This window comes from Chiloscyllium plagiosum, chromosome 25 (genome assembly GCF_004010195.1).
Source record: "Chiloscyllium plagiosum isolate BGI_BamShark_2017 chromosome 25, ASM401019v2, whole genome shotgun sequence".
NCBI lineage: Eukaryota > Metazoa > Chordata > Chondrichthyes > Orectolobiformes > Hemiscylliidae > Chiloscyllium > Chiloscyllium plagiosum.
Window position 1 is genome coordinate 16,640,879 of NC_057734.1, and position 23,227 is coordinate 16,664,105.

The window sequence follows — 23,227 nt, forward strand, 5'->3', positions numbered from 1 at the left end:
CAAGATCCATAACCTGATTTTTATTATGGCATTAGTATTGGTTTCAAAAAATTGCAGAGTTAACACTGCACAGGCTCATGTACATATTGTTTAATGGTGATGAAAATGGTCTATTCAATGCAATAGCCATCTGGAGCAGGAAAGATTCCTTATGCGAATAATAAATGGATGTAATAATGACAAATTGTATTTGTGTGTAGCACCTCGAATAGGATAAAATGTCCCATGGCACCTCACAGGAAGTAGAATTTACACCCAAAGATGGAAGTATTAGCACATCTGTGCATGTTCGATCAAGAAGACCAAGATTAATTGTTTAAACCATTCTCTTCAAGGAAGACGAAGAGGTACAGAAGCACAGAAATTTGGGAGGGAATTTTGTAACTTTTACGACTAAAAGCCACACCATCAGTAGGAGCCAATTGAAATAGAGATTGACAAGAGGCCAGAAATAGAGAAGTGTAAAGGACAGATCAGAGAATTTTTGAGGATGGACAGCAGCACTCTGAGACTTGAGTAAGTGTTGCTGATCATACGGTCATTGATAGGCCATGGTAGGATCTCCATGGCTACTGTACAAAGGACAATAATCACTTAGAACTAGCTTCTATTTGGTTGATAGAAGTGATGAAGGAGAAAACTTCCTAGTGCTTGAAAACTGACCATTTGGAGTAGAGACTGTTTCCAGACCTTTGAGATGAAAGTGATCTCAGGTTCCTTCTATTTTACAAGCAGTTATCATAATTTCCAGCATGGTCACTTAAATGCTGGTACCCTGTATCAGAGGTCACACGCTTATGGGCAATTTAAATTTGATTTATTGATATGACATTGATTCTTCTTGGAACAATATGCAAGATTAAACGAGTCAGTTTTAAATCTTTCATTGAAAAATGTGGAAAGTTGCTTCATTTGTTTCCTCCGTGGTTTTGAGACCCTGAATTACTCTAACTGGCAAGTTGTGTAGGTGGCTTGTTATTGTTGTTAGTAGCTCTTTGCCATGCGGCCATGAGTGAGCTGGTGTTAAAGACAAAAGCAGAATTTTGTTCAAAAGATAAGGATCATTCCCCTGCAGCAAACCTCCCCTCAACCGCCCAGTACAACCTCCACTCCATCTAGGGGCAACCCATATTGCTTATTTCCAGGAATCAGGCCCTTAACTAATTAACAGAGGCTATATAGCCAGTGCCCATTGACATTCAATGGCATTACCATCACTGAATCCTGCACTATCATCATCCTGGGGGTTAGTATTGACCAGAAACTGAACTGGACTGACTATACAAATAGTGTAGCTACACAAATAGGTTAGGGACTAGGAATCCTGCAGAGGGTAACTTGCGTCCTAGCTCCCCAAAACCTGTCCGCCATCTACAAGGTACAGCTCAGGAGTGTCATTTAACACTCCCCACTTGCCTGGATAGGTGCAGCTCTACATTCAAGAAGCTCGATACCATCCAGGACAAAACCGCTTGTTCAATTGGTACCGCATCCATAAACATTCAAGCCTGTATAACACTACCACCCAGTATTGGCAGAGTGTATCATCTACAGTATACACTGTAGCAATTCACCCAGGCTATTAGACAGCACCTTTCAAACCTAACTACTACCATTTAGAATGACAAGAGCAACAGATACAGGCAATGCCTCCACTTGCAAGTTCTATTTCAAAATATTCAGCACCCTGACTTGGAAATACAATACTATTACTTTAGTGTTGCTCGATCAAAATCCTGGAACTCCCTCTCCATCAGCATTGCATGTCTACCAACAACAGATGTACTGTAGCAGATCACTACTACTTTCTGAAGAGCAACTAGGGATGGACAATAAATGCTGGCCCAGCCAGTAATGCCATCATCCCATGAATAAATAAAAAATACCTCTACAATTGGTTCCTCTAGAAATAGATATCCTTTCCCAGAGATCTGTTGGTTAACCTAAGGCTGACAGCTCTCCATTGTCACAGCATCACCTAGGACAGTGTACTGAGGCCTTCACTACCGGATCCCTGGAGACAGATGAGTGGGGTGACTGGATGTCACCAGGAGGGGATCAGCAGCAGGGTGGAGGTAATCGGGTATACAGGTAGAGGAGTAGGTTCCAAATGTACTTCCCCTTGCAAGAGTTGACTCCCTCCATCAGACATTGACTGAATAAGGGACTTGCTTAGTCTCATACTTTTTACCGGCAACATGGTGAGGTTTTCACTAGGCAGCAGCATTTGCCAATTAAAGGTGATTCCGATTAAATGGTTTGATAGACTAACTCGCCTCATTAATGTTCAACTTTCTGTCTTCCCAAACTCACCAAAAAATGAGCCTGAGAATAGGCACACCTGATGGAGTTTGTTGTACAGCCTTCAGGAGTCACTGGAGTTCTTTTTTCAAGATCCATTGAGACACCATTAAATTCTAGTAGGTTCAGGGTGCAGTGATTGGTTTTGGGTTTCTCCATGATGAATCCAATTGAGGTACCATCACCACTTATTACTGTGTCAGCATTCCCTCCAACTGTTTTCCCGATGCCAGGAATCAAATATTGATACTCCTACCTAGTTCTCCTGACAAACCCTAGTTATCACATCCACTCCAACTCCAAATCCCGACCAAAGTCGAAGGTATTGTGGTCAAATTCTAACGTTAGATTCCAACTTGTTATCATTCCATTACAGCAGGTGACAGCCTCCATCTTCATTGCAGAATTAACTGTTTCTTCAACTTTCTTGGTGAGAGGCTCACATTATAATATCTGCTTTTTAAAGTGTTTGAGACTGTTGTGTTGTTTTGACTGATTTTTTTTCCATAAAACTATATCATTAATACTCGAACCTTTTTTCTGTGGATGATCTACTTGGTAAGTCCGAAACAGAACTGAGCCATAAAAAGTAGGATGGTAACAGTTTCAACCTGTTATACAGGCTTGGTTAGCTTCAGAAGCTTTCAGGAACATTGCAGGGTGGGGAAATAGAAGTGAATTAAAATTCTCTGTAAACCCAGTGAGTAAAATCTGATACGGTTTGGAATAATGTGAGTTGCAGTGTGACATGTAACAGAATTAGACGAGAAAACCAGTGATGTCAGCCTCGCCGCTCAGCGCTCTACCTTGCATACTTTTCACAGGCAGTGTGATGAGGTCCTCACTAGACAGCAGCAAGTTTGCCACTTATTCCTATTAAATGGCTTGATAGCCTAACTTGACTCATTAATGCCCAGCTTTCTATCTTCCCAAACTCACCAAAAAAAAAGAGACTGAGATTTCTCAACATGGAAATCAGAACGTAACTAAGTTTACCACTTGGGAGTCCATGTTAAATGTCAGGCACCAACATCTAGGGCACAGTCAGGATGTTCAAAGTCAGACCTGAGGGATGTTGTAAGGGCAGGGTGGGTAGTTAATGAGAAATTTGGTGAGATACGGTGAGGTTAGCCCTTGCGATGGAATTCTTCCCAAAAGACTTTACACAGCTCTGACTTAGTCTAAAATAATTTAAGATTCATCCTTGTAAATTTTAGGATCGTTTGAAATTTTTAATCTGAGTGCAACTGTAAAGTATTTTCACAAAATATGTTGTATTGCAAAGAGCAATAGTGTTCACAGTCTTCAATATATTTTACCATGACTTTATAGGTGCTCATAAATAAACTGGGTGTGTGCTCTATACCAGATGATCAAAAACCAGCATGTTTGAATACATTAACATATGAGGCTTTAAACTGATGTGACTCATAAACTATCCTAACACCTGTTGGTGCAATGTAAATGTGGACTTGGTGCCATGTGACCCAAAATATGGTTCACACCTTTATTTAACTGATCGAGGAGAGTGTATGTTTTCCCATACCACTCACAATGGACACTTTTCTAAATCCAAAAGTATATATGTTTTTGTACACCATCCTGCTTTTAAATCGCAAAAAGAATTGAAAGCAAACTTTTCTATATACAGCTCACAGGAAAAAAATGTCAATTTTCTAGGAATGTTGAATGAAAAAGAAAATACGTTTTCAGTAGCTATTCTGGCTGGCGGGGTTCTGAAATGCAACAGTTGGAAATCTCCAATGGAGGATTTAATTGAGCTCCTAGTGCTGCAGTGTGTAGGAAATGGGGCTATATTAAAAAAACTCTTTGGAATATCTCCACTTGTGCAAGTAAAGCTCTAACACACATGGAGCATGACTTGGCCAGTGAAACAGAGAGTGGAAATGTTTGTTAGAACAAACGTTTAGAAGATTGGATGAATGATAACAGTTAGTGCTTTGGCATTACAATGTGGAGAGACAAGAAGGAACATACACTGTGCATACAGGAGAACTCACACAAACTGTACGTGTTCACGCACAAAAAACAGTAACACGACCTACTTTCAAATGAAAACTTTGTAATGTGTAGTGAGTTATATCCTTGTAAGTGTATTTTCATAATCATTTGCACAATCCAGGAATGACTGAATAGATGTCATAAAATCATTGAAGCTGTTGAGATTCATTGAATTGCTTTCAAGTTAACCAGGAAGATAAATTTACTGAGTACAATATGCTGCCAATTAAACTTTTAAGCCATACAAATGCAGGACAATAATCTCAGCATTCCAAAGTCATGAGGCCCCAAGCAACCTACAATGAAGAATCTACGCCCAAAACATTAACCCATGCTTTGTATTGTATCTGATAAAACTACTGTGCATTTTCGGGCATTTTGTTTTTATTTCAGATTTCCAAATTTCACAGGCTTTTCCTATTTTTAACATGAGCATCTGTATTAATCTCCTTCTCCTGTGATGTAATACGAAATATTCAAAATATATGGTGATGTAGAGAAATAATTTCTATTAAATCTTAATTTAATACATAATCAGTGAATGGGGAGGAGGGAATAGCTCATTAAATTTCAGTGGTGTGATGTGATTTATTCAGTTAAGTTTTGACTTTGGAACAGTGATAACATACTTTTGAATCAGGTTGTGGTGACAGAGGAGGAATCTCAGTCACGAGGATGGATTAAGGTTGATGAAAAGCTGTTGGATCAGCAGTCGGTACTTAAAGGTGAGAGGCACTTGGACCAGGTGAGATCCATCCAAGGATATTGAAGTAAGTGAGAGTGCAAATCGCTGAGGCACTGGTCATAACCTTTCAACTTTCCCTGGATTGGCGTGATGCCAAAGGATTGGAGAATTGCAAATGTTTTGCCCTTTTTTCAAAAATGTTTTTAAAAATCAGCCCAGCAATTACAGACCAGTCATTTAAACTTTGTGTTTATTTCAAAGAACCGCAGATGATTGATTTTGTTTCAGATTTCCATGTGCAGAAGAAACGCAGCAGGTCTGCAGTATCTGTTGGGTGAAAAACAGAATCAATATTTTGAGTCCAGTGACCCATTGATGGCTAATGGGATGTTGGCTTGTTTTCTTCAAGGAGATTGGAGTATAAGTGCAGGGGAATCTTACTGCAACTTTAGAAGGTGACTGTGAGACCACATCTGGAGTATTGAGTTGTTTTGGTTCCCTTATATAAGGAAAAAATTACTTCATTGGAGGCCATTCAAGGGAGGTTCACTAGGATGATCCCTGGCCTGGAAAAAATGTTTTCTGAGCAAAAGTTAAACAAGTTGACACTCTCTTCATTGTAATCATCTCTCATTCTTCCAAATTCCAATGAAACACTTGGAGCTTGACAGGGTAAATCTTGGGAGGATGTTTCCCTTCAAGAGGGATTTTAGGATGAGAGGGCATAATCAATAGAAGACTGAGATTACCTTTTTATTCTGGGATGAGGAGGAATTTCATCTCTGAGGATTGAGTGTCTTTGGAACTCCTTGCCACAGAGAGACATGGGGGCAGAGTCCTGGTGTATATTTAGGAGTAGGAGAATCCAGGGTTGCAGGGAAAGGGTTGGAAATTGGATGTGAGAGATGTCAGATCAGCCTTCATCCTATTGAATGGCAAAGAATGCTTGAACAGCCAACTGCTGTTCTTAATTTTTCTGGTTGTGATCTTAAATTGAGACTGTTTATTTGGAGAGAAGAAGGCTGAGAGAGGATTAAAATCATGAGGGGCCTGGACCAAGTGGAGAAGGCGAAATTATTCCTGTTCATATAAATGGATAGAAAATCACAAATGCTGAAAATGTGTTGCTGGAAAAGCGCAGCAGGTCAGGCAGCATCCAAGGAGCAGGAGAATCGACGTTTCGGGCATGAGCCCTTCTTCAGGAATGAGGAAAGTGTGCCAAGCAGCCTAAGGTAAAAGGTAGGGAGGAGGGACTTGGGGGAGGGACGTTGGAAATGCAATAGGTGGAAGGAGGTTAAGGTGAGGGTGATAAGGTGAGGGTGATAGGCCGGAGTGAGGGTGGGGACGGAGAGGTCAGGAAGAAGATTGCAGGTTAGGAAGATGGTGCTGAGTTTGAGGGTTGGGACGGAGACAAGGTAGGGGGAGGGGAAATGAAACTGGAGAAATCTGAGTTCATCCCTTGTGATTGGAGGGTTCCTTCCGCCTCGGAACCCTCCAACCACAAGGGATCCTTCCGCCTCGGAACCCTCCAACCACAAGGGATGAAATCAGATTTCTCCCGTTTCCTCATTTCCCCTCCCCCCACCTTGTCTCAGTCCCAAACTTCGAACTCAGCACCACCTTCCTAATCTGCAATCGTCTTCCTGACCTCTCCGCCCCCACTCCGGCCTATCACCCTCACCTTCACTTCCTTCCACCTATCGCATTTCCACCGTCCCTCCCCAAGTCCCTCCTCTCTACCTTTTATCTTAGCCTGCTGGGCACACTTTCCTCATTCCTGAAGAAGGGCTCATGCCCAAAACGCCGATTCTCCTGCTCCTTGGATGCTGCCTGACCTGTTGCGTTTTTCCAGCAACACATTTTCAGCTTTGATCTCCAGCATCTGCAGTCCTCACTTTCTCCTAGAGAATCACAAAGCGCAGTTTTAAAGGGTTTTGCAAAAAAAAATGTGGAAAACAACATTTCCACACATCAATTAGTGGGCAGCACGGTGGCACAGTGGTTAGCACTGCTGCCTCACAGTGTCAGAGATCCGTGTTTACTTCTTGCCTCAGGCGACTGACTGTGTGGAGTTTGCACATTCTCCCCGTGTCTGCGTGGGTTTCCTCCGGGTGTTCCGGTTTCCTCCCACAGTCACAAAGATGTGCAGGTTAGATGAATTGGCCATGCTAAATTGCCCGTAGTGTTAGGTGTAGGGGAATGAGTCTGGGTGGCTGCGCTTCGGCGGGTCGGTGTGGACTTGTTGGGCCGAAGGGTCTGTTTCCACACTGTAAGTAATCTAATCTTTAAAAAAAAGTAGTTAGGGGCTGAAATATATTATCTGGTCTTGCAGCAGGGAAGGTTTAATTGCAGTATTCATGAGGGTGTTAGATGATTGTTTCTTGTTAAACAATGTGAGTGCTATAAGAAAAGGCACTAAGTTAGTGATCTGAGAGCCAGTGCAGACATGATAGGCTGAACAATCTCCTCCTGCACAGTAATAACTCCTGTGAATTTTTTACCGAATCAAAACCCCTGCATTTGAAATGAGCAGACAGTTGCACTGACAATTTAATGTTGAAATAATGCTGCACTATTTGCAGATGCCACCTTTAGGATAAGATGTTAAACTGAAGCCCTGTGAATCCTATCAGAAAATATCCCATGGCACTGTTCGAAGAAAAGCCAAGGGAATTTCTGGCCAATAACTAGCCTCAATCAACACCACTACAACATTGTTTCAACTTGGATCTGACTACAATTGGTTCTGCGATAACGCATGTTTCTTCAATGCAAATTGGCTTTAACACTTCTGAAGAATTTAGACATTTAATTGTGGACTGGAAACTTTCCTTACCTGTATTGGCTGTAATGCAATTTCAGCCCCAATAGTTTAAATGGTGTGACAATCCCACGATTTTCTTGTAAGGCGAGATCGCATGAGAAAACAACTATTGCGTTATATCAGAACCAACTGTATTTGTGAGATATTAGGAATATATTAACCACCATGTTTATGGTATAGCAGTAACTGTATTGCAAAAGAAATGTTATTGAAAACTAAGTGCATTAGGATTCATTGAAATCATAAATGATACCATACAAATTTAAATTCTTTTATCTGAAGTTGACTACTGTATTCTGTACTGTCTTGCATTACAATTGTGTCACAAAGATTGCTGTGCTCCTGGGATTAAGCAAATAATCAGAGCATTTCAACTGGTAAGAATTTAGTAGCATGGTCTTTAGTGGAATAAATTGATTCCGTTACAATGTGAGGTCGGGTCTCATTCAGCTGACCAAAATGTGTTGGTAAACTGGCTTGAGGTTGTTTAAGACTTTTGACACGAGAGATCGGTTTCTTCAGCCTCAGTTCATTCTGACGGCTTGACCTTCGGGTGACAGTTGGCTAAGCTTAAAGCCAAGGTGTTAGTATTTCCTTTTTAGGCACTGGCTGGATATTTCGCAGAAATTGTCAATTTGCAGCTTTGTCAATGGTCAGCTGTTCCCTTCAGGAACTGACATGAGAATGAAACTTAATGAGCAGGACCAAGATGATCAAATAATGTCCAGAACATTTTGTTCTGATCGGGCTGCAGCATGTTAGAAAAGTAACGTAACCAATAAAGAAGATTGCAATGTTATGTTCGAGTCCTGAAATTTGAAAGACCATGGGAAATTTTAAGCAGCCTCCCTCTGTGGCACTTTCCCCAGTGGATTTTTTTTATCTCAAGAGCCATAATTGGGGTGAGGCCAGTGCAGGACAAATGAACTGTTTCTTGGAAGGAAAAGGCTTAATTCGTTGCTTATTCAACTTTTCCCTTTTATTCCTGGAGTTTCCAAATGACTATTGCGTCATGCCTAGCTGATTTATAATCACAGCCTTTTCTGCGTGGGAGATGCAAAGCAGTCAGGGAATCCTGCTGCAGTTTTTCAGAGCTGTGTGTTGTAAACGTGTGCACTGTCTTCCGTAAAGTATGGGAACTGTGCTAAATAACCATATGTCAAAGGAAGGAATAAAATTTTATCGGTTTTATATCCAAGGAATATTGATTAGCAAGAGCTAACTCAGTGTGATGCTATCCTCTGCTTGAGTAACGCTAGGGAGTTTACAAAATGCGGGCTTCAGCATCCCCAACCAGAAACACATTGACAGTGAGTTTGGGGATAATAATGTCAAGGTTACACTGGGAGAGTTTCATACAACACCTTTGAAAGTGATTCCATCTTTAAAATTCCTCCATTCCCCTCACCACACCCACCATACCATCGCTAGCATTAAACCATTAGTTATACAGGTTGATGAGAAACAAGATAGTCCCCTCTCCGTTTCTTACTGTCAGCAGTGTCAGATCGTGAGGCTTGCTTTCAATTGTAATGTCATTTCAAAGAAAGTGTTCCCAGTGCTAAACCCCACCATAAGGGGCATGGATAGCGTAAACAGACAAGATCTTTTCCCAGTGATGGGGGAGACCAAAACTAGAGGACATAGCTTTAAGATGAGTGGGGAAAGATTTAAAAGGGACCTAAGAGGCAACATTTTCACGCAGAGGGTGGTGGGTGTATGGAATGAGCTGCCAGAAGAAGTGGTGGAGGCTGGTACAATTAAAAGACATCTGGATGGGTATATAAATGGGAAAGATTTAGTGGTATAACAGGCTAAGTGCTGACAAATGGGACTAGATTAGTTTAGGATATCTGTTCAGCATGGATGAGTTGGACCGAAGGGTCTGTTTCTGTGCTGTACATCTCTCTGACTCTGAGGTCATCCTTCTTTCTTACAAGATAGATCTTTCTCATTCTGATACACAAATAAGTCAGTTTATTGTCATATTACTGACTATACTAAAATATAGATAAATTCTGTTAGTGTGTTTTTCAAATAATTATCTATATCAAAGAAAAGTGCACAATGAACTATTGTGTCTGCATATATTCTGACAAATTTCCTTTTTGTGGGAAGAATTCTAATCCATCTGTCCAATTGGTTGTCTTATCTCGATTGAATAACTGACATTTAAATGGAAAGTATCACAAAAATATAGAAAATAGACTTCCTTCGTCAGCCATTTTTGGCAAACAAAGTTATTGTGGGAGAGTGGTGCAAAGTGTTGAAGCTGGCAATACCTGTAGTTAGGTGAGATAACAATTTTATGTTGTTAGTTCGTGTTAGCTTAATGTTGGCTAAGTTATCAATTCTGATCACTTTCCCAGTGCATCTGGCTGGAAAATATGTGTGTGTGACAGATTTATATACACCAGAACAGCTTGCAATCGAGAGTAAATCCACGAATAATAGTTAAGAGGCTGTCTGAATCTGAAACTCACCAAACTGTTGAGTGCGAGGGAGGAATGTGATGAGAAAAATCAATCTTGACGTTATGAAATGCACACACCAGAAGTCAGAATACCCTCCTCATCCTTTGGAACAATCAATTCATATTTATAGTGTCTGGAAATCGGAGGAAATGTAGAATGCTTTGTGCAAAGCAGAGCAGGTTAGACAAATAAAAGTAGGGGAACAGCTTGACAATACTGATCATAAAATATTGTATTTTAAAACAATGATAGAGAAGGACTTTGTCAACTGATGTTTTGAAAAGCTGTTTTTGAGGGACTGAGAAAAGAACTTGGAAAAATAAAATAGGTAACAATACTGACAGAGTGATCCGGAGCAACAATGAAAATATTTAAAACCATGCAGAAAAGTTGTCTTCCAAACCAAACACCAGTGAGACTTATAAGGACACAAAGAAATACTTCAAGCTTAGGGAAATCTTAGGAACATTGACAGCAAAGGAGTATATTTGATGAGAGACAATACAAAGAGATTAGGAGAAAAGTTTCCAACAAATTAGAGAGACAAAGCAAATACGAACTTAAATACTACAAAATAGTATTCAGGAGGCACTTCAATAAAGGAAATGTTATGTTATGAATATGACCATTAAGGAATGGCCAGGATATTATCTCAAGAGAGAAGGCAAAAATATTAGGTGGGATTTTCCCCTCCCAAGAAGTAACAGGGCAGGAAAGGCAAATAATTGGGCAGGTTGGCACTGGAATGGAAACCTATCTTCCCACTACCTCAGTAATAAAATTCCAGATGGGAAGTTATATGGTTAACCTTCCTGGTCCATCATCAATTATGACACTTAAACTATCAATTAACAAGGATTTAAGGGTCTCAGCCTGGCACAGCCTTTCTAACATGTGAGAAAATGGCTGTCTTCCTGACTGGGAAAACCAGGTGGCCTGCTCGCTGGGTTTTGGTTGGTGGTAGAGATGGTGGGATGGCTGCATTCCCCTGACTCTGGGAATGATAGCTGGGGTGTGATAGCTGAAATGTAGTCCAGTGTCTTTGCTTCAGAATCCCAAGATCCCCATCCCACATACCCCTCCAGTCATTCTCTACGGGTCTCCCATTGGCCAGCAGCTTCAGGTTGGTTGGGACTACTTTGTGATAGATTAAGCTGCCCACCAGTTGACTATTAACTATATTTGATCCAGCAGGTGGAGAAAGGGGATCTCTCCGCCTAAAATGAGCCCTCTCCACCCTTAGAAGAGAAAAAGGAAAATCCCAGCCATTATAATAAATAGTTTGCTTTGCACTTTACCAGCAAGATAGAAGGGATGTGATATTAAATGATAGATGAGATATTCATGTAAATTAGAAAAGATGGCTGGTATAATTTAAAGAAACGCCTCTCAGACTGGATGGATTGTATAAATACACTTTAAAAGAATCTGTGGAAAAAATAGACAAGGCTTCACTATTCATTTTTAGCTCATTTACTCTGTTTAATAGTAGAGACAACGTATCCAGGGACTTATAGACCTGTCAGTGGCAGGAAAAAGTAATGGACACTTTATTAAAGGAGAGAATGGAAGAGTATTAACTAAAGAGAAATGCAATAATATAGTGCCATAATGGATTTCAAAGGAGAAAAGTTTACTTAACCAACTTTGTTCAATTTTTCAAGGAGATAATTGAAGTAGAAAATATGATGCAGTAGATGTAATTTATCTGGATTTTCAAAAGGCTTTTCACATAAGGAGCCCCACAATAGACCAATGGAAAAGGCTTGAGATTGGAGAAAGTGCAGTCATGACAAGTAGTAGAATAGCTTGCTAGCTGCTTTCCAAGTGGAAAGCTGAGCCAGAATGAAGGGTAGTTATTGAAAAGGAGAGAAGCTGGTAATTGATGGACTACTGTTGGAACCACTGCTATTCACAAATAATCATTAATAATTTGGACTTTGAAATCAAAAACCCAATTTGTAAAATTGTGGATAACATCTAATTTGGGTTTAGGCACACTGAGGAAGACTGAAAATTACAAGAGAACATGAATGAACTTGCAGAATTGAAAAACAAGAGGCAAGAAAATGTTGACACATAAGTGTATGCATGTAAGTTTTGGTGGGAAGAATAAGGAATACATTTATTATTTGGTGGGTTAAATGCTAGATGAGATGGTGGAACAAAAGGTTTTCAAAAGTACAAATACACCAGTCACTAATAGTTCAAATACCTCTTTCAATGCTATTTTTTAAAAAAAATCAAGTCTTAAGCTTTACTTGGTGAAAGAATGTACAGAAACAGTGGCACATCCATGGTTAACAAAATAAATTAAGCTTAGTATGTGATACAAAGAGGAGTCATATAAAGTTGTTTGATTATAGCACCAAGTCTGAAGGCTGGGAACAGTTCAGAATTCAGCAAAAGAGGACCGAGAGGTTGATCTAGAAGGGAGAAATTAAGTATGAGAGTAAATAAGCAAGGGACATAGAAGTGCACTGTAAGAGATTCTATAAATATATAAAAGGGAAAGAAATGAGTGATTATAAGGGTAGACCTCTTACCTTGAATGGGGCAATTGATAATGCAGAATATAAAAAGGTAGCATAATTAAACAACTGTTTTTGTTATCTATTCAGTTCCCTGGATTTCGTTAAGTAATAAAGTTCTGTTCTTTTTCATCAGTCTGGTGATGTGGAAAGGTTGCTATAATCTAAACAGTATTTCTTTTGTGCTTCTGTTAGGAATGTTTATTACTGAGGAGCTTCCTATTTTGAGCTTTAAGTATTAGTATCACTCAACAGAGTAAAACTTGTCTGCTACATTAACAATTCCTAACAAGTGACATCTCTGAAGCGTAATCCAGTGACAACGTCTCATGCTGCCTATTTGTGGCCTTTCAGACTAATTAATGTTGATGCAAGTGAGAAGTTAAGGGCAGTTTTGTACTTTGGGTACATACCCATGACATTGTATGTTGAAATTCAGAAACCCCCATTTTTCATAGCTCTCTAGCAGCCAGCTGAAGAAATCTGTTTGTTGTGTTGGTTTTCATTCTGTTATACTGAACTGTTATACTTAATCCCAATGATGATCCCACTAAAACCAAATTGACTGTGAATTTCTTATTTATGCTCATACATTTTAAATAGCAAGGTTTCTGTGTTAGACCTCAAAGTGATGTGGAATGTTTATCTTCACTGCTGTTGAATAAAGGGATAGGTATCTGGTTGTCTTAGCTCCTTGTTCCTCTGTCTTTGATCAAGACAAGAAGCTACAGGTACTGCATCTAGCAGGAGCCAGAGGGTGTTAGCAGTGAGGTAAGAGTTGATTATTTTAAAACTGTTTACTTTGTTTCCATGGGAGTGTGATATTTGCAGTTTTGATGGTGTTTCCAATAATGCTTCTTATATATTAAACCTTTTTTCTATTTACATACAAACAGTCACTCCAATTCAAAAGTACTTCACTGTTTGTAAAGTGCTCTGAGATATCAAGTGATCATAAAAGTGTTATGAGTGCAAGTCTTTCTTAATTATTGTTTAAGTAGCAATTTAGGAGGTTTTCCTTGGCGATCACCTTACCTGTGAAATTAGATGTAAATCAACTCGATGAAGTTGGATTCTAACAAAGAATCCTGTCTATTTAGTTACTCAGACCTTCTCTGAGTTTCCATGCTTACTCTTTTTGTCAAGAAGGCTCAGCTCAAATCAGTATCAAGGTTGTTTGATTCTTCAGATATCTAGGGATCTGTCTTAATTTTTTTGGAGTCTTTTTGAACGCAGGTTTCCATAGTACTGTAATAAAGTATATCTTGTTTCCCTCTTTCTACCAATTCTTGCTAGATCTCAATCAATCTCACTCAGGTATTCAGTGTGATACTGGTGAATACAATAGCAATATATTTATCTAGCAGCTTTCATGACCACTACCAACAAAATACTTTTCATGTTTAGATATCACTTTGTCTCCAGCTAGTTCCCACTGAGAACATTTGTAGCTCCGGTTGATTTTCTGGATGTAGGTTTGCTCTCTGAGCCGGAAGATTCATTTCCAGATGTTTCGTCACCCTACTAGGTAACATATTCAGTGGGCATCCGGGTGAGGCACTATTGATAATTCCTGCTTTCTATTCATATGTTTGGGTTTCTTTGGATTGGTGATGTCATTTCCTGTGCAGATGTCATTTTATGTTCTTTTTCTGGGAGTGGTACATGGGGTCTAACTTGATGTGTTTGTTGATAGAGTTCTGGTTGGAATGCCGTGCTTCTAGGAATTCTCGTGCGTGTTTCTATTTGGTTTGACCTAGCCACCAGGATACATGAACATCAACTAGCCACAAAACATGACCCTCTCTCACTAGTATCCTTACATACAGATAAGGAAGGACACCACTTTGACTGGGACAACACATCCATCCTAGGACAAGCCAAACAGAGACACGCACGAGAATTCCTAGAAGCATGGCATTCCAACTGGAATTCTATCAACAAACACATCGAGTAAGACCCCATCTGAGAAACAGAATAGGAAGTGACTTCACCACAGGAAATGACATCACCAACCCAAAGAAACCCAAACATATAAATAGAAAGCAGGAATTATCAGCAGTACTTCGTCCGGAGGCCCACTGAAGATGTCACCTAGTAGGGTGACGAAATGTCTGGAAATGAACCTTCCAGCTCAGCGAACAAACCTACATCCGGAAAAAATGATAATGACCAGATAATCTATTATAGTGATGTAGATTGAAGGAGAAATATTTGGCAGGATCACTCCTCTTCCCTCTTCCTTGAAATAGTACCATAGGATCTTTGACATCCACCTCTGAGGGTGGGCAGTGCCTCATCATAACTCCTTATCTGGAAAATGTGCTCAGCTGGAGTTTCAAGTTCGATTCTTATGCTCAGGTTCTGGAATGAAAATTCAACTTTCTGAATCAGAGGCACGAGTGCTACCAACTACACTGTACACCACAGCTAACAGGTGGAATTTTGGATTGACTCACTAGTTCATTTTCATGGAAGCTCTCTCCTTGTATATGTGTATTTGTCAGAGTGATGGATGGAATCACTTTATCACCACGGTTATAGCAGCAAGTGCATAAGTTAGTTGTGTAGTCTGGCCACTGTAACATGAAAGTTAAGGGACCTGAATGATAGCTGAGAACATGAATTTCACCAAGCACCAACAGTTGAGATTAGATCATGAAATCCATCTCCTTCCAATTAAAAATAAACTTGTACATCTTTCTGCTCTTTGCATTGGGGTTAATGTAAGTAATCCAATTTATGACAGCACGTTATGCATGCACTGAAAACCAACTGGTCAGGCAGCATCCATGGAGCGAAAACAAGCTAACATTTTGAGTCTAGATGGGATGAAGAATCACCCAGACTTGAAGCATTCATTTGCTTTCTGTCCATTGGTGCTGCCTGACTCACTCTGATCTCCAGCATTTGTTCCTTTCAATACAGATTCCAGTATCTGCAGTTATTTGCTCCCACTTCTCATGCATAATTATCTATCATAAATTCTGAAGGATGTTTGACCCCAGAGGGTTTGGTTTGATCAATCTGCATAGTGGAGAGCACCAAGTTGGTGCCCTATTGCACAGGATAAGAGGCACAGACTAAGAGCAGGAGTTTGTTAAGGTGTTTTGTTACACTTTTCTAATATTAACTAAATTTAACAAAGCCAGTTTGATTGGTTCTTTATTTCATCAAGTTCCTTTCTTTCTCCTTCGACTGACCATAATGGGAGCAGACATTGTTCAGAACATCACCTAGTTTCTACTGTTGGTAGCCCATGATCAGATGGGCCAATGGGCTGAGGAGTAGCAGTTGGAGTTTAATTTAGATAAATGCGAGGTGTTGCATTTTGGAAAGCAAATCTTAGCGGGATGTACACACTTAATGGTAAGGTCCTAGAGAGTGTTGCTGAACAAGGAGACCTTGGAGTGCAGTTTCATAGCTCCTTGAAAGTAGAGTCGCAAGTAGATAGGATAGTGAAGCAGGCATTTGGTATGCTTTCCTTTATTGGTCAGAGCATTGAATACAGGAGTTGGGAGGTCATGTTCCGGCTGTACAGGACCACTTTTGGAATATTGCCTGCAATTCTGGTCTCCTTCCTATTGAAAGGATGTTCTGAAACTTGAAAGGGTTCAGAAAAGATTTACAAGGAAGTTGCCAGGGTTGGAGAATTTGATCTAGTATGGAGAGGTTGAATATGCTGGGGCTGTTTCCCTGAGTGTTTGAGCCTGAGGGGTGACTTTATAGAGGTTTATAAAATCATGAAGAGTGTGGACAGGACAATAGACAAAGTCTTTTCCCTGGGTTGGGGGAGTCCAGAACTAGAGAGCATAGGTTTAGGGTGAGAGGGGAAAGATATTAAAGAGACCTAAGAGGCAACCTTTTTTTCATGCAGAAGTTGGTGCATGTATGAAATGAGCTGCCAGAGGAAGTGGTGGAGGCTGGTACGATTACAACATTTAAAAGGCATCTGGATGTGTATGTGAATAGCAAGGGTTTGGAGGGATATGGGCTGGATGCTGGCAAGTGGGACTAGATTAGGTTGGGATATCTGGTCAGCATGGATGAGTTGGACGGAAGTGTCTGTTTCCATGCTGTATGTCTCTGTGACTCTATATCTTCTGACTTATAATGTTGTGGATTTAAATCTTCTCCAGGACTTGTAAAATCAAGGTACAAGTGAGTCAAAATGTCATCTTTCAAATGAGATATTACAATGAAGCTTTTTTAGAATCGATTCAGCCCCCAAAAAGGAATCTTAATCCCTGTATTGTATATTAATGATGTTTAAGATACATTCAAAGCCTTGATATTTTTTAAAAATGCATTTCAGTGATAAGCAGCAGTGGTAATTTATTCCAAGGAATGGAGTTAACTTACAATTTGTTTCCACATATATGGAAGGGACAGCCTGAAAAAGTCTTGCAAATGGTATTCAGGATAGTAACAAAGAGTGCAATAGGAAGTATTAAAGAAGAAATTTGTTCATTTAAAACAAGCGAGTAATAGAGGTGGAGTGCTAGGTGAATATATTATTTTGGCCTTCACTGTAAAGAAGTAGGATACAATAACAAGCTACAAGACTAAGTAGAGATCAGTAAAGTGGAGAAATTTATATGATGTATATGTAAATAGAACATTTATGTCAGGTAACATAATGGGATTGAGACTTTCGACATCTGTAGATTCTGACAGGTTCCATTTGAAGGTATTAAAATAAATTGACATGGAATTTGAGGGAACTATAGTTACAATCTTCCAGTGCTCACTGGATTTATGAATAGTAGAAGAGCTTTGGAAGTAGCATATAATGTACCTTTATCTTTACAAGGAAAAACTAAATATCTGCACTGCGGTGAACTTGTCATCAGTAATTGAGAGATGATCAGAATGCGCCATCTGAGACAAAGCAGTTTCAGCTGATGAGGGAGAGTCAATGTTATCTGAGGCAAGCTGTGACTAACTAACAATCTGGTAGGAGTTGTTAGACAGAGAGATGAAGGTGAAAGTCATGAATGTTGTTTACATGCTATTTTCCAGAATGTATTTGAGTCTTCATGCAGGATGAGCATAGAATGAAAGAGAGGCTAGGAATCTGGTTGGCAAAGAACATATACTGGTGAACAGAAGTAGTGTCGGGATCGCAGCTTTTTCAGGCATGGATTTAGAGATATGAGAGTAAAAGTCTTACATTAAGAGTGCAATGAAATACTCAACACTGGACACATCTGGCCACCACAGCATGTGAAAAGCTCAGTATAATTTGGAGAAGATTAGAGAGGTACTTCTCAATCCTGTGGTAGCTTCTACATTATGCCATTTACTCTTTCTTTATGCAATTTAGTTGCAATTTGAACCCAATGTGACTATAAAACCAAGACACTAAAGGTGTGAGGTGTGGGTTGCTATATTCGTTAAATATTTGATTTAACATATGTGTCATGGTATAGCACAGAAACAGGTCATTTGATCCAATAGATTGATATACATGTTCATGCTCCACAAGAGCTACCTCCTACCCCTCTGAAGTTCACACCATTACCATGTCCTTTTATTCCTTTCTTACCAGCTTCCTCTAAATGCATCTATGCTGTTCACTTCGCCCACTCCATATGGTAATAAATTTGGATTTAAATGAATTATTCAGTCATCCCATCAAGAAAATATTAAGATGCCTGTAAGCTTTCAATGTTCCCATAAATGCACTATAGTCCATCCAATATCAACACACAGACATTTTGTACAAGTCTTCACTCTTGTCCCAGGGCATGGCTAAATTATTTCATGTTAGTTGTCTGTTAATCAGAAATTTAATTGTTTAATCCCAAGGAAGAAGAAGCAGATTGGTTTTACAGAATTATGACCTAATGTAGTCTATAATAATGTCTTTGTCCCTTAACACTTTTCTTTCCATAATTTCTACTCTGACTCCACATATATCCATTTTTTTTAGCTGCTGATCAGTTCTTTGTTAAATGTGCTGCAGTCAGAAATATTTGACTGTGCTCGTAATTAAAGCAATTTCATTTTGAACTCTTGTCTCTTCCTCCAAACCACTAATAATGATCTGTGCCTTCCCATAACCCGTGACTCTGTGCTTCTCGGATGTCTCAACACACATGTATATCCATTTTGAATATCTTATGTTGGTGGCTTCTGGTAATGCCCACCCCAACATGGAAATGTTCTGTGTTTCCAAGGCCTTCAATGTTAAAGACGTTTATTAATGTCATCCCTCAACCACCTTGTTCAAGAGAAATTTCCTGCTATATATACAAATGCATTTCTGATATCATGCTCATAAATCTTCTCTGCATCCTCTGCAGTATCTCTGTTAACATTCTAAGCGTGGTCGGACCCATGTTTGACAAGGGCTTAGCATAATTTAACTATTTCTCAGTTCCATCTCTCTAGAAAAGAAGCTGAAATTTTGTTTGGTGCTAACCTGTAGCACCAATGTTATTGATGAGTACATTAGTTCTCCCAGTGTTCTTTTGAAACACCCAGTCTCAACACTTTTCAAGTATTAAGTGATTTCCCTTTTTTTCCTGCCAAATGTACCACTGTACCACCACACACTTATCTATATCAAAACCCCGTTGAGAAATTTAGAAATGATGTTTTTGATTCCAAAGCCCAAATCGCAAATGTAAAACTGTGAATAATAGTGGTCCCGGCATTGATCCTTGTGGAACACCAGTACCTAGCATCTTCCTCACTGAATAATATCCTTTACTTTCAGTCTATTTTCTGTTAAATCCAATGGACAATCAATTCTGCCATGTGTGCCCCAGCTATAATCTTATTCGTTAATCAGTTATGGGACACTTTTGCCAATGATTTAGCCCATCCCTTCAAGTCTGTACTCCTTAATAGAAAGATTCCATGAGCTATATATAAATTGCTGAGTTCAATCAGATAGCAGCTGTACCTTTAGGTAAACCTCACATTGTTTCATTTTGCTACAGATGCAAAACACACTTTGAACTGTCAGAAATTAAGCACGAAACACAATACAACTTACTCAAGATCAGACTCTTTGCAGCCCCTCTTTAATTTTTTGAAGAGGCTGCTCTGAATTTTTTTTTGGTCGCACCTGTGCCCCATACTTCTGATTTATGGGCACTCCAAGTCGAGTGAGGGTGGGCAGGTGGAGGGTCTTTTCATGGATATGTTCCTGGGCCTGGCCAAATTAGCCCATTAAGAGGTCCAGCCACAGACTGTGGAGGGGGTCATTCTGCCTGACTGCCCCTCTTTCCATGCTCGGATGTCTATTAAGAGGGACATTGTAGTCTACAAGAGCATGCTAAAGGCCTTTAAGGGCAGATGGGTATCATAGGAATGAAGTGCGTCATCTCCATTGGCAATGTTATTTTGATTTGATAAGTTTCTTTTCCCCTCTATAAGTTTCTGTTAATCATTTAGTTTGTATTTTTGTTACATGCCCCAGTAGGGGCTGTCTAACCTAATTTTGGTTGCTTACAGTCAGACTTCTGTAGCATTGTTCATAGTAAGGCAGGTGATCTATTTGATACCTGATAGAGATGTAGGATGGCTTTCCAATTCATTGCCAACTGGCAGCTTTGCAGAAAAGAGTCAATGCCTGATGGGGAGAGATGGAGAAAGTTGGTGTTAACAAAGAATAAGAACTAACTTATGGGGCACTTTGCTGAGCATGCAAACCCTTACCAAACTAGGGATACTGAGGGAATTTCTCCCTCCTATGCAGGTTAATGAATACATGGAATAGATTCTCAGCATGTAGTCACTTAACTGCTTTAAAGAAGATCAAGGTTGCAGTAGGAGGTATGGGCAGAAACAATTCATGTCTTTTGTACCTTAATACTTTTCTTTCCATAATTTCTACCTCCAACTCCACATATATCCATTTTTATTAGCTGCTGATCAGTTCTTTGTGTTAAATGTGCTGCAGTCAGAAATATTTGACTCTGCTCGTAATTTAAAGCAATTTCATTTTGAACTCTTGTCTCTTCCTCCAAACCACTAATAATGATCTGTGCCTTCCCATAACTCATGACTCTATGCTTCTCGGATGTCTCAACGCACATGTATATCCATTTTGAATATCTTGTATTGGTGGATTCTGATAATGCCCACCCCAACATGGAAATATTCTCTGTGTTTCCAAGGCCTTCAATGTTAAAGACGTTTATTAATGTCATTGCTCAACCACCTTTTTTCAATGTTCCTATCCGATAGCTCCATTGGAAGTCATCAGGAAATCTAGCTTGCCAGCGTTGGGTAGCATTGATCATAATGTGAAATCTCAACCGCTTCACATTCTGTAGCTTTTTAGAAATAAGGGAAGCATTTACTTTCCTTGGACTCCTTATTTACTTGCGGTTTCTCCCCACCTTCAGGAGATTAAACAAATTGAGCAACATTTATGTTGTTGCAGGTGGCCCAGGAAACTTAAATACAGGTTTTTGTTTTATTTTTTAATTCAGTAAGAGTATCTGTAAGCTCCTTGTGTTTTTGAACAGCTTGCTTTGTAACCAAGTAAATTACAACCCAGAAAAATGTACCTGTGTATTGTTGAGTAGATGTGACAGGGTTCAAGAGGAGGGAGGATTTGTGAGGTTGGCTTTAAAATCAAAACCACAAGCTGATATTGGCAATGCACCAATTGTGTGTGGGGGCGCGGTTTGGGGGGCAGGAGAGCTGCTTTATATAAAGAAAAGAGAAGTCTTGTTCAGCCCTTTCAGTGTCAATTGTGCTGCAGATTTGTAATGTAGAATATTTGAACATGTCCAGACCAGCGCACTAGATTTAAAAAGCATGAAAATCTTCGGCGAAGTATTTTTCTCAAATGATACCTCAGAATTCAGTTGCAGCTCCATAATTGAGAACAACTTCTTCATTGCTGGTGATTTCTACATTTGCTATGTTATATTTTATGAAGCAGAGACCCACAAGACATTTGCAAACAAATCAATATGCTTATGCCAACAGTATTTCCTTAAATACTAGATTTTCATTTATTTTTTGACCAAGACTTCGAACAGAATCAAAATGTCTGGGAAATTACACAAGGCTATATATAAAGATAAGGAGAATCGACGTTTCCAAGGGCTAATGCCCGAAACGTCGATTCTCCTGTTTCCCAGATGCTGCCTGACCTGCTGCGCTTTTCCAGCAACACATTTCCATCTCTGATCTCCAGCATCTGCAGACCTCACTTTCTCCTCCTATATATAAAGATAAGGAAAGCACATTTTGTTAAGAGTGAGGACTTGAGTTGTTTGTAGATATTTTTAACTGTACAGATATGTTGTGCCAAACCTCTGGAGCAGGTGGAATTTTGGGACTTAAGCTCAGGCCTTCTGGCCCAGAGATAGGGATGCTACCACACACAATTCTCTCCCTTTCCTCCCCAAAATATATATCGTTTATAACTAGAGAATAAGAAAGGCTAACCAGGAACTGTTTTCTCCAGAATTGCAAAAGTAGGTTCCCATCTGGGGTCAATATTATCAGCATCCATTGACAAAGAAAATAGCTTCCTAACTTCCAGTCTTGTTCTTGACAAAAGTCCTTGTTCAGGATTCAAGCTTTATAGTTACCTTTATAACTGCTCCTTCCTAAACTCTTTGGTTTTTGTATGGTGGCAAGCTAAGTGAGTGTTGAGACTTTGGCCTGCTTAGACTGCCAGTATTGCCTTTCTGTAGAATCAACACTGATATATGCTTTTAATTCATCTATGAGCATTTCTAAAGCTTTCTCATTTTATGTTTAAAAAAAATCTGCAGCCTGGATAAACTTCATCCTTCTACCACATGTTTATCACACACACAGGTCTCCTGCATGTCCACATACCTTCACGTGTATGACCCAAGAACCAACAGATAACCCAGCAATGGGCACAACCTGCAACCAATTGATCAGACCAGACAAAGGCTGAGAACTCTCATTATGATCTTTCACTGCATTCAATATTCCAGTTCTCCGGTAGAATAACCGACAAGTAGATCCGTTCTCAGGCTATTTGCATCTCCATAACTGCTTCATTAGTGGATCTGATGCTTGTTTTTTCCTTCACTGTGCTCCATGAGGAATCCCCAGCCTCTGGGACCTCAAATATCAGCAGAGCCATTTAAGTGCTTATATCTATTTTTAATAAGTACTGGATGTCCTTGGCACTAGGTGATCCTGCTGCATGTGATTCTGAGCTTCTGTGTAAAGCGTGAATCAACCTACTTTGTACTGTTGCCACTTGCAATTGGACACAGACTGAGCTGTAGACGTCTATAGGACAAAGCAGCATGATGACTGCATTCTTAGAAATAAAAATGCTTCAGACCGAGTGAATTTCTGCTGAAGTTTTGTTTTCATTTTTCTTGAAATGATTAAGATGTTAAGAACTGCTGCCTACATACAATGACACTGC

General features: G+C 39.6%; 1 protein-coding gene and 1 long non-coding RNA gene across 6 annotated transcripts in view; one reads left to right on the forward strand and one right to left on the reverse strand.

Moving 5' to 3' along the window:
* The window catches only part of LOC122562605, a 230,626-nt gene that overhangs the window by 166,231 nt on the left and 41,168 nt on the right, over window positions 1-23,227 (forward strand). The gene's annotated exons all lie outside the window — the stretch shown is intronic.
* Window positions 12,646-22,914, reverse strand: LOC122562609. 2 transcript variants are annotated; one of them, XR_006315367.1, is made up of 3 exons: window positions 22,657-22,914; window positions 20,355-20,422; window positions 12,646-12,732 (listed from the first exon to the last, which is right to left on the reverse strand). It is a non-coding gene; the product is annotated as an uncharacterized LOC122562609 (long non-coding RNA). The 2 variants fall into 2 exon arrangements; XR_006315366.1 differs by lacking the exon at window positions 22,657-22,914 and adding an exon at window positions 21,960-22,002.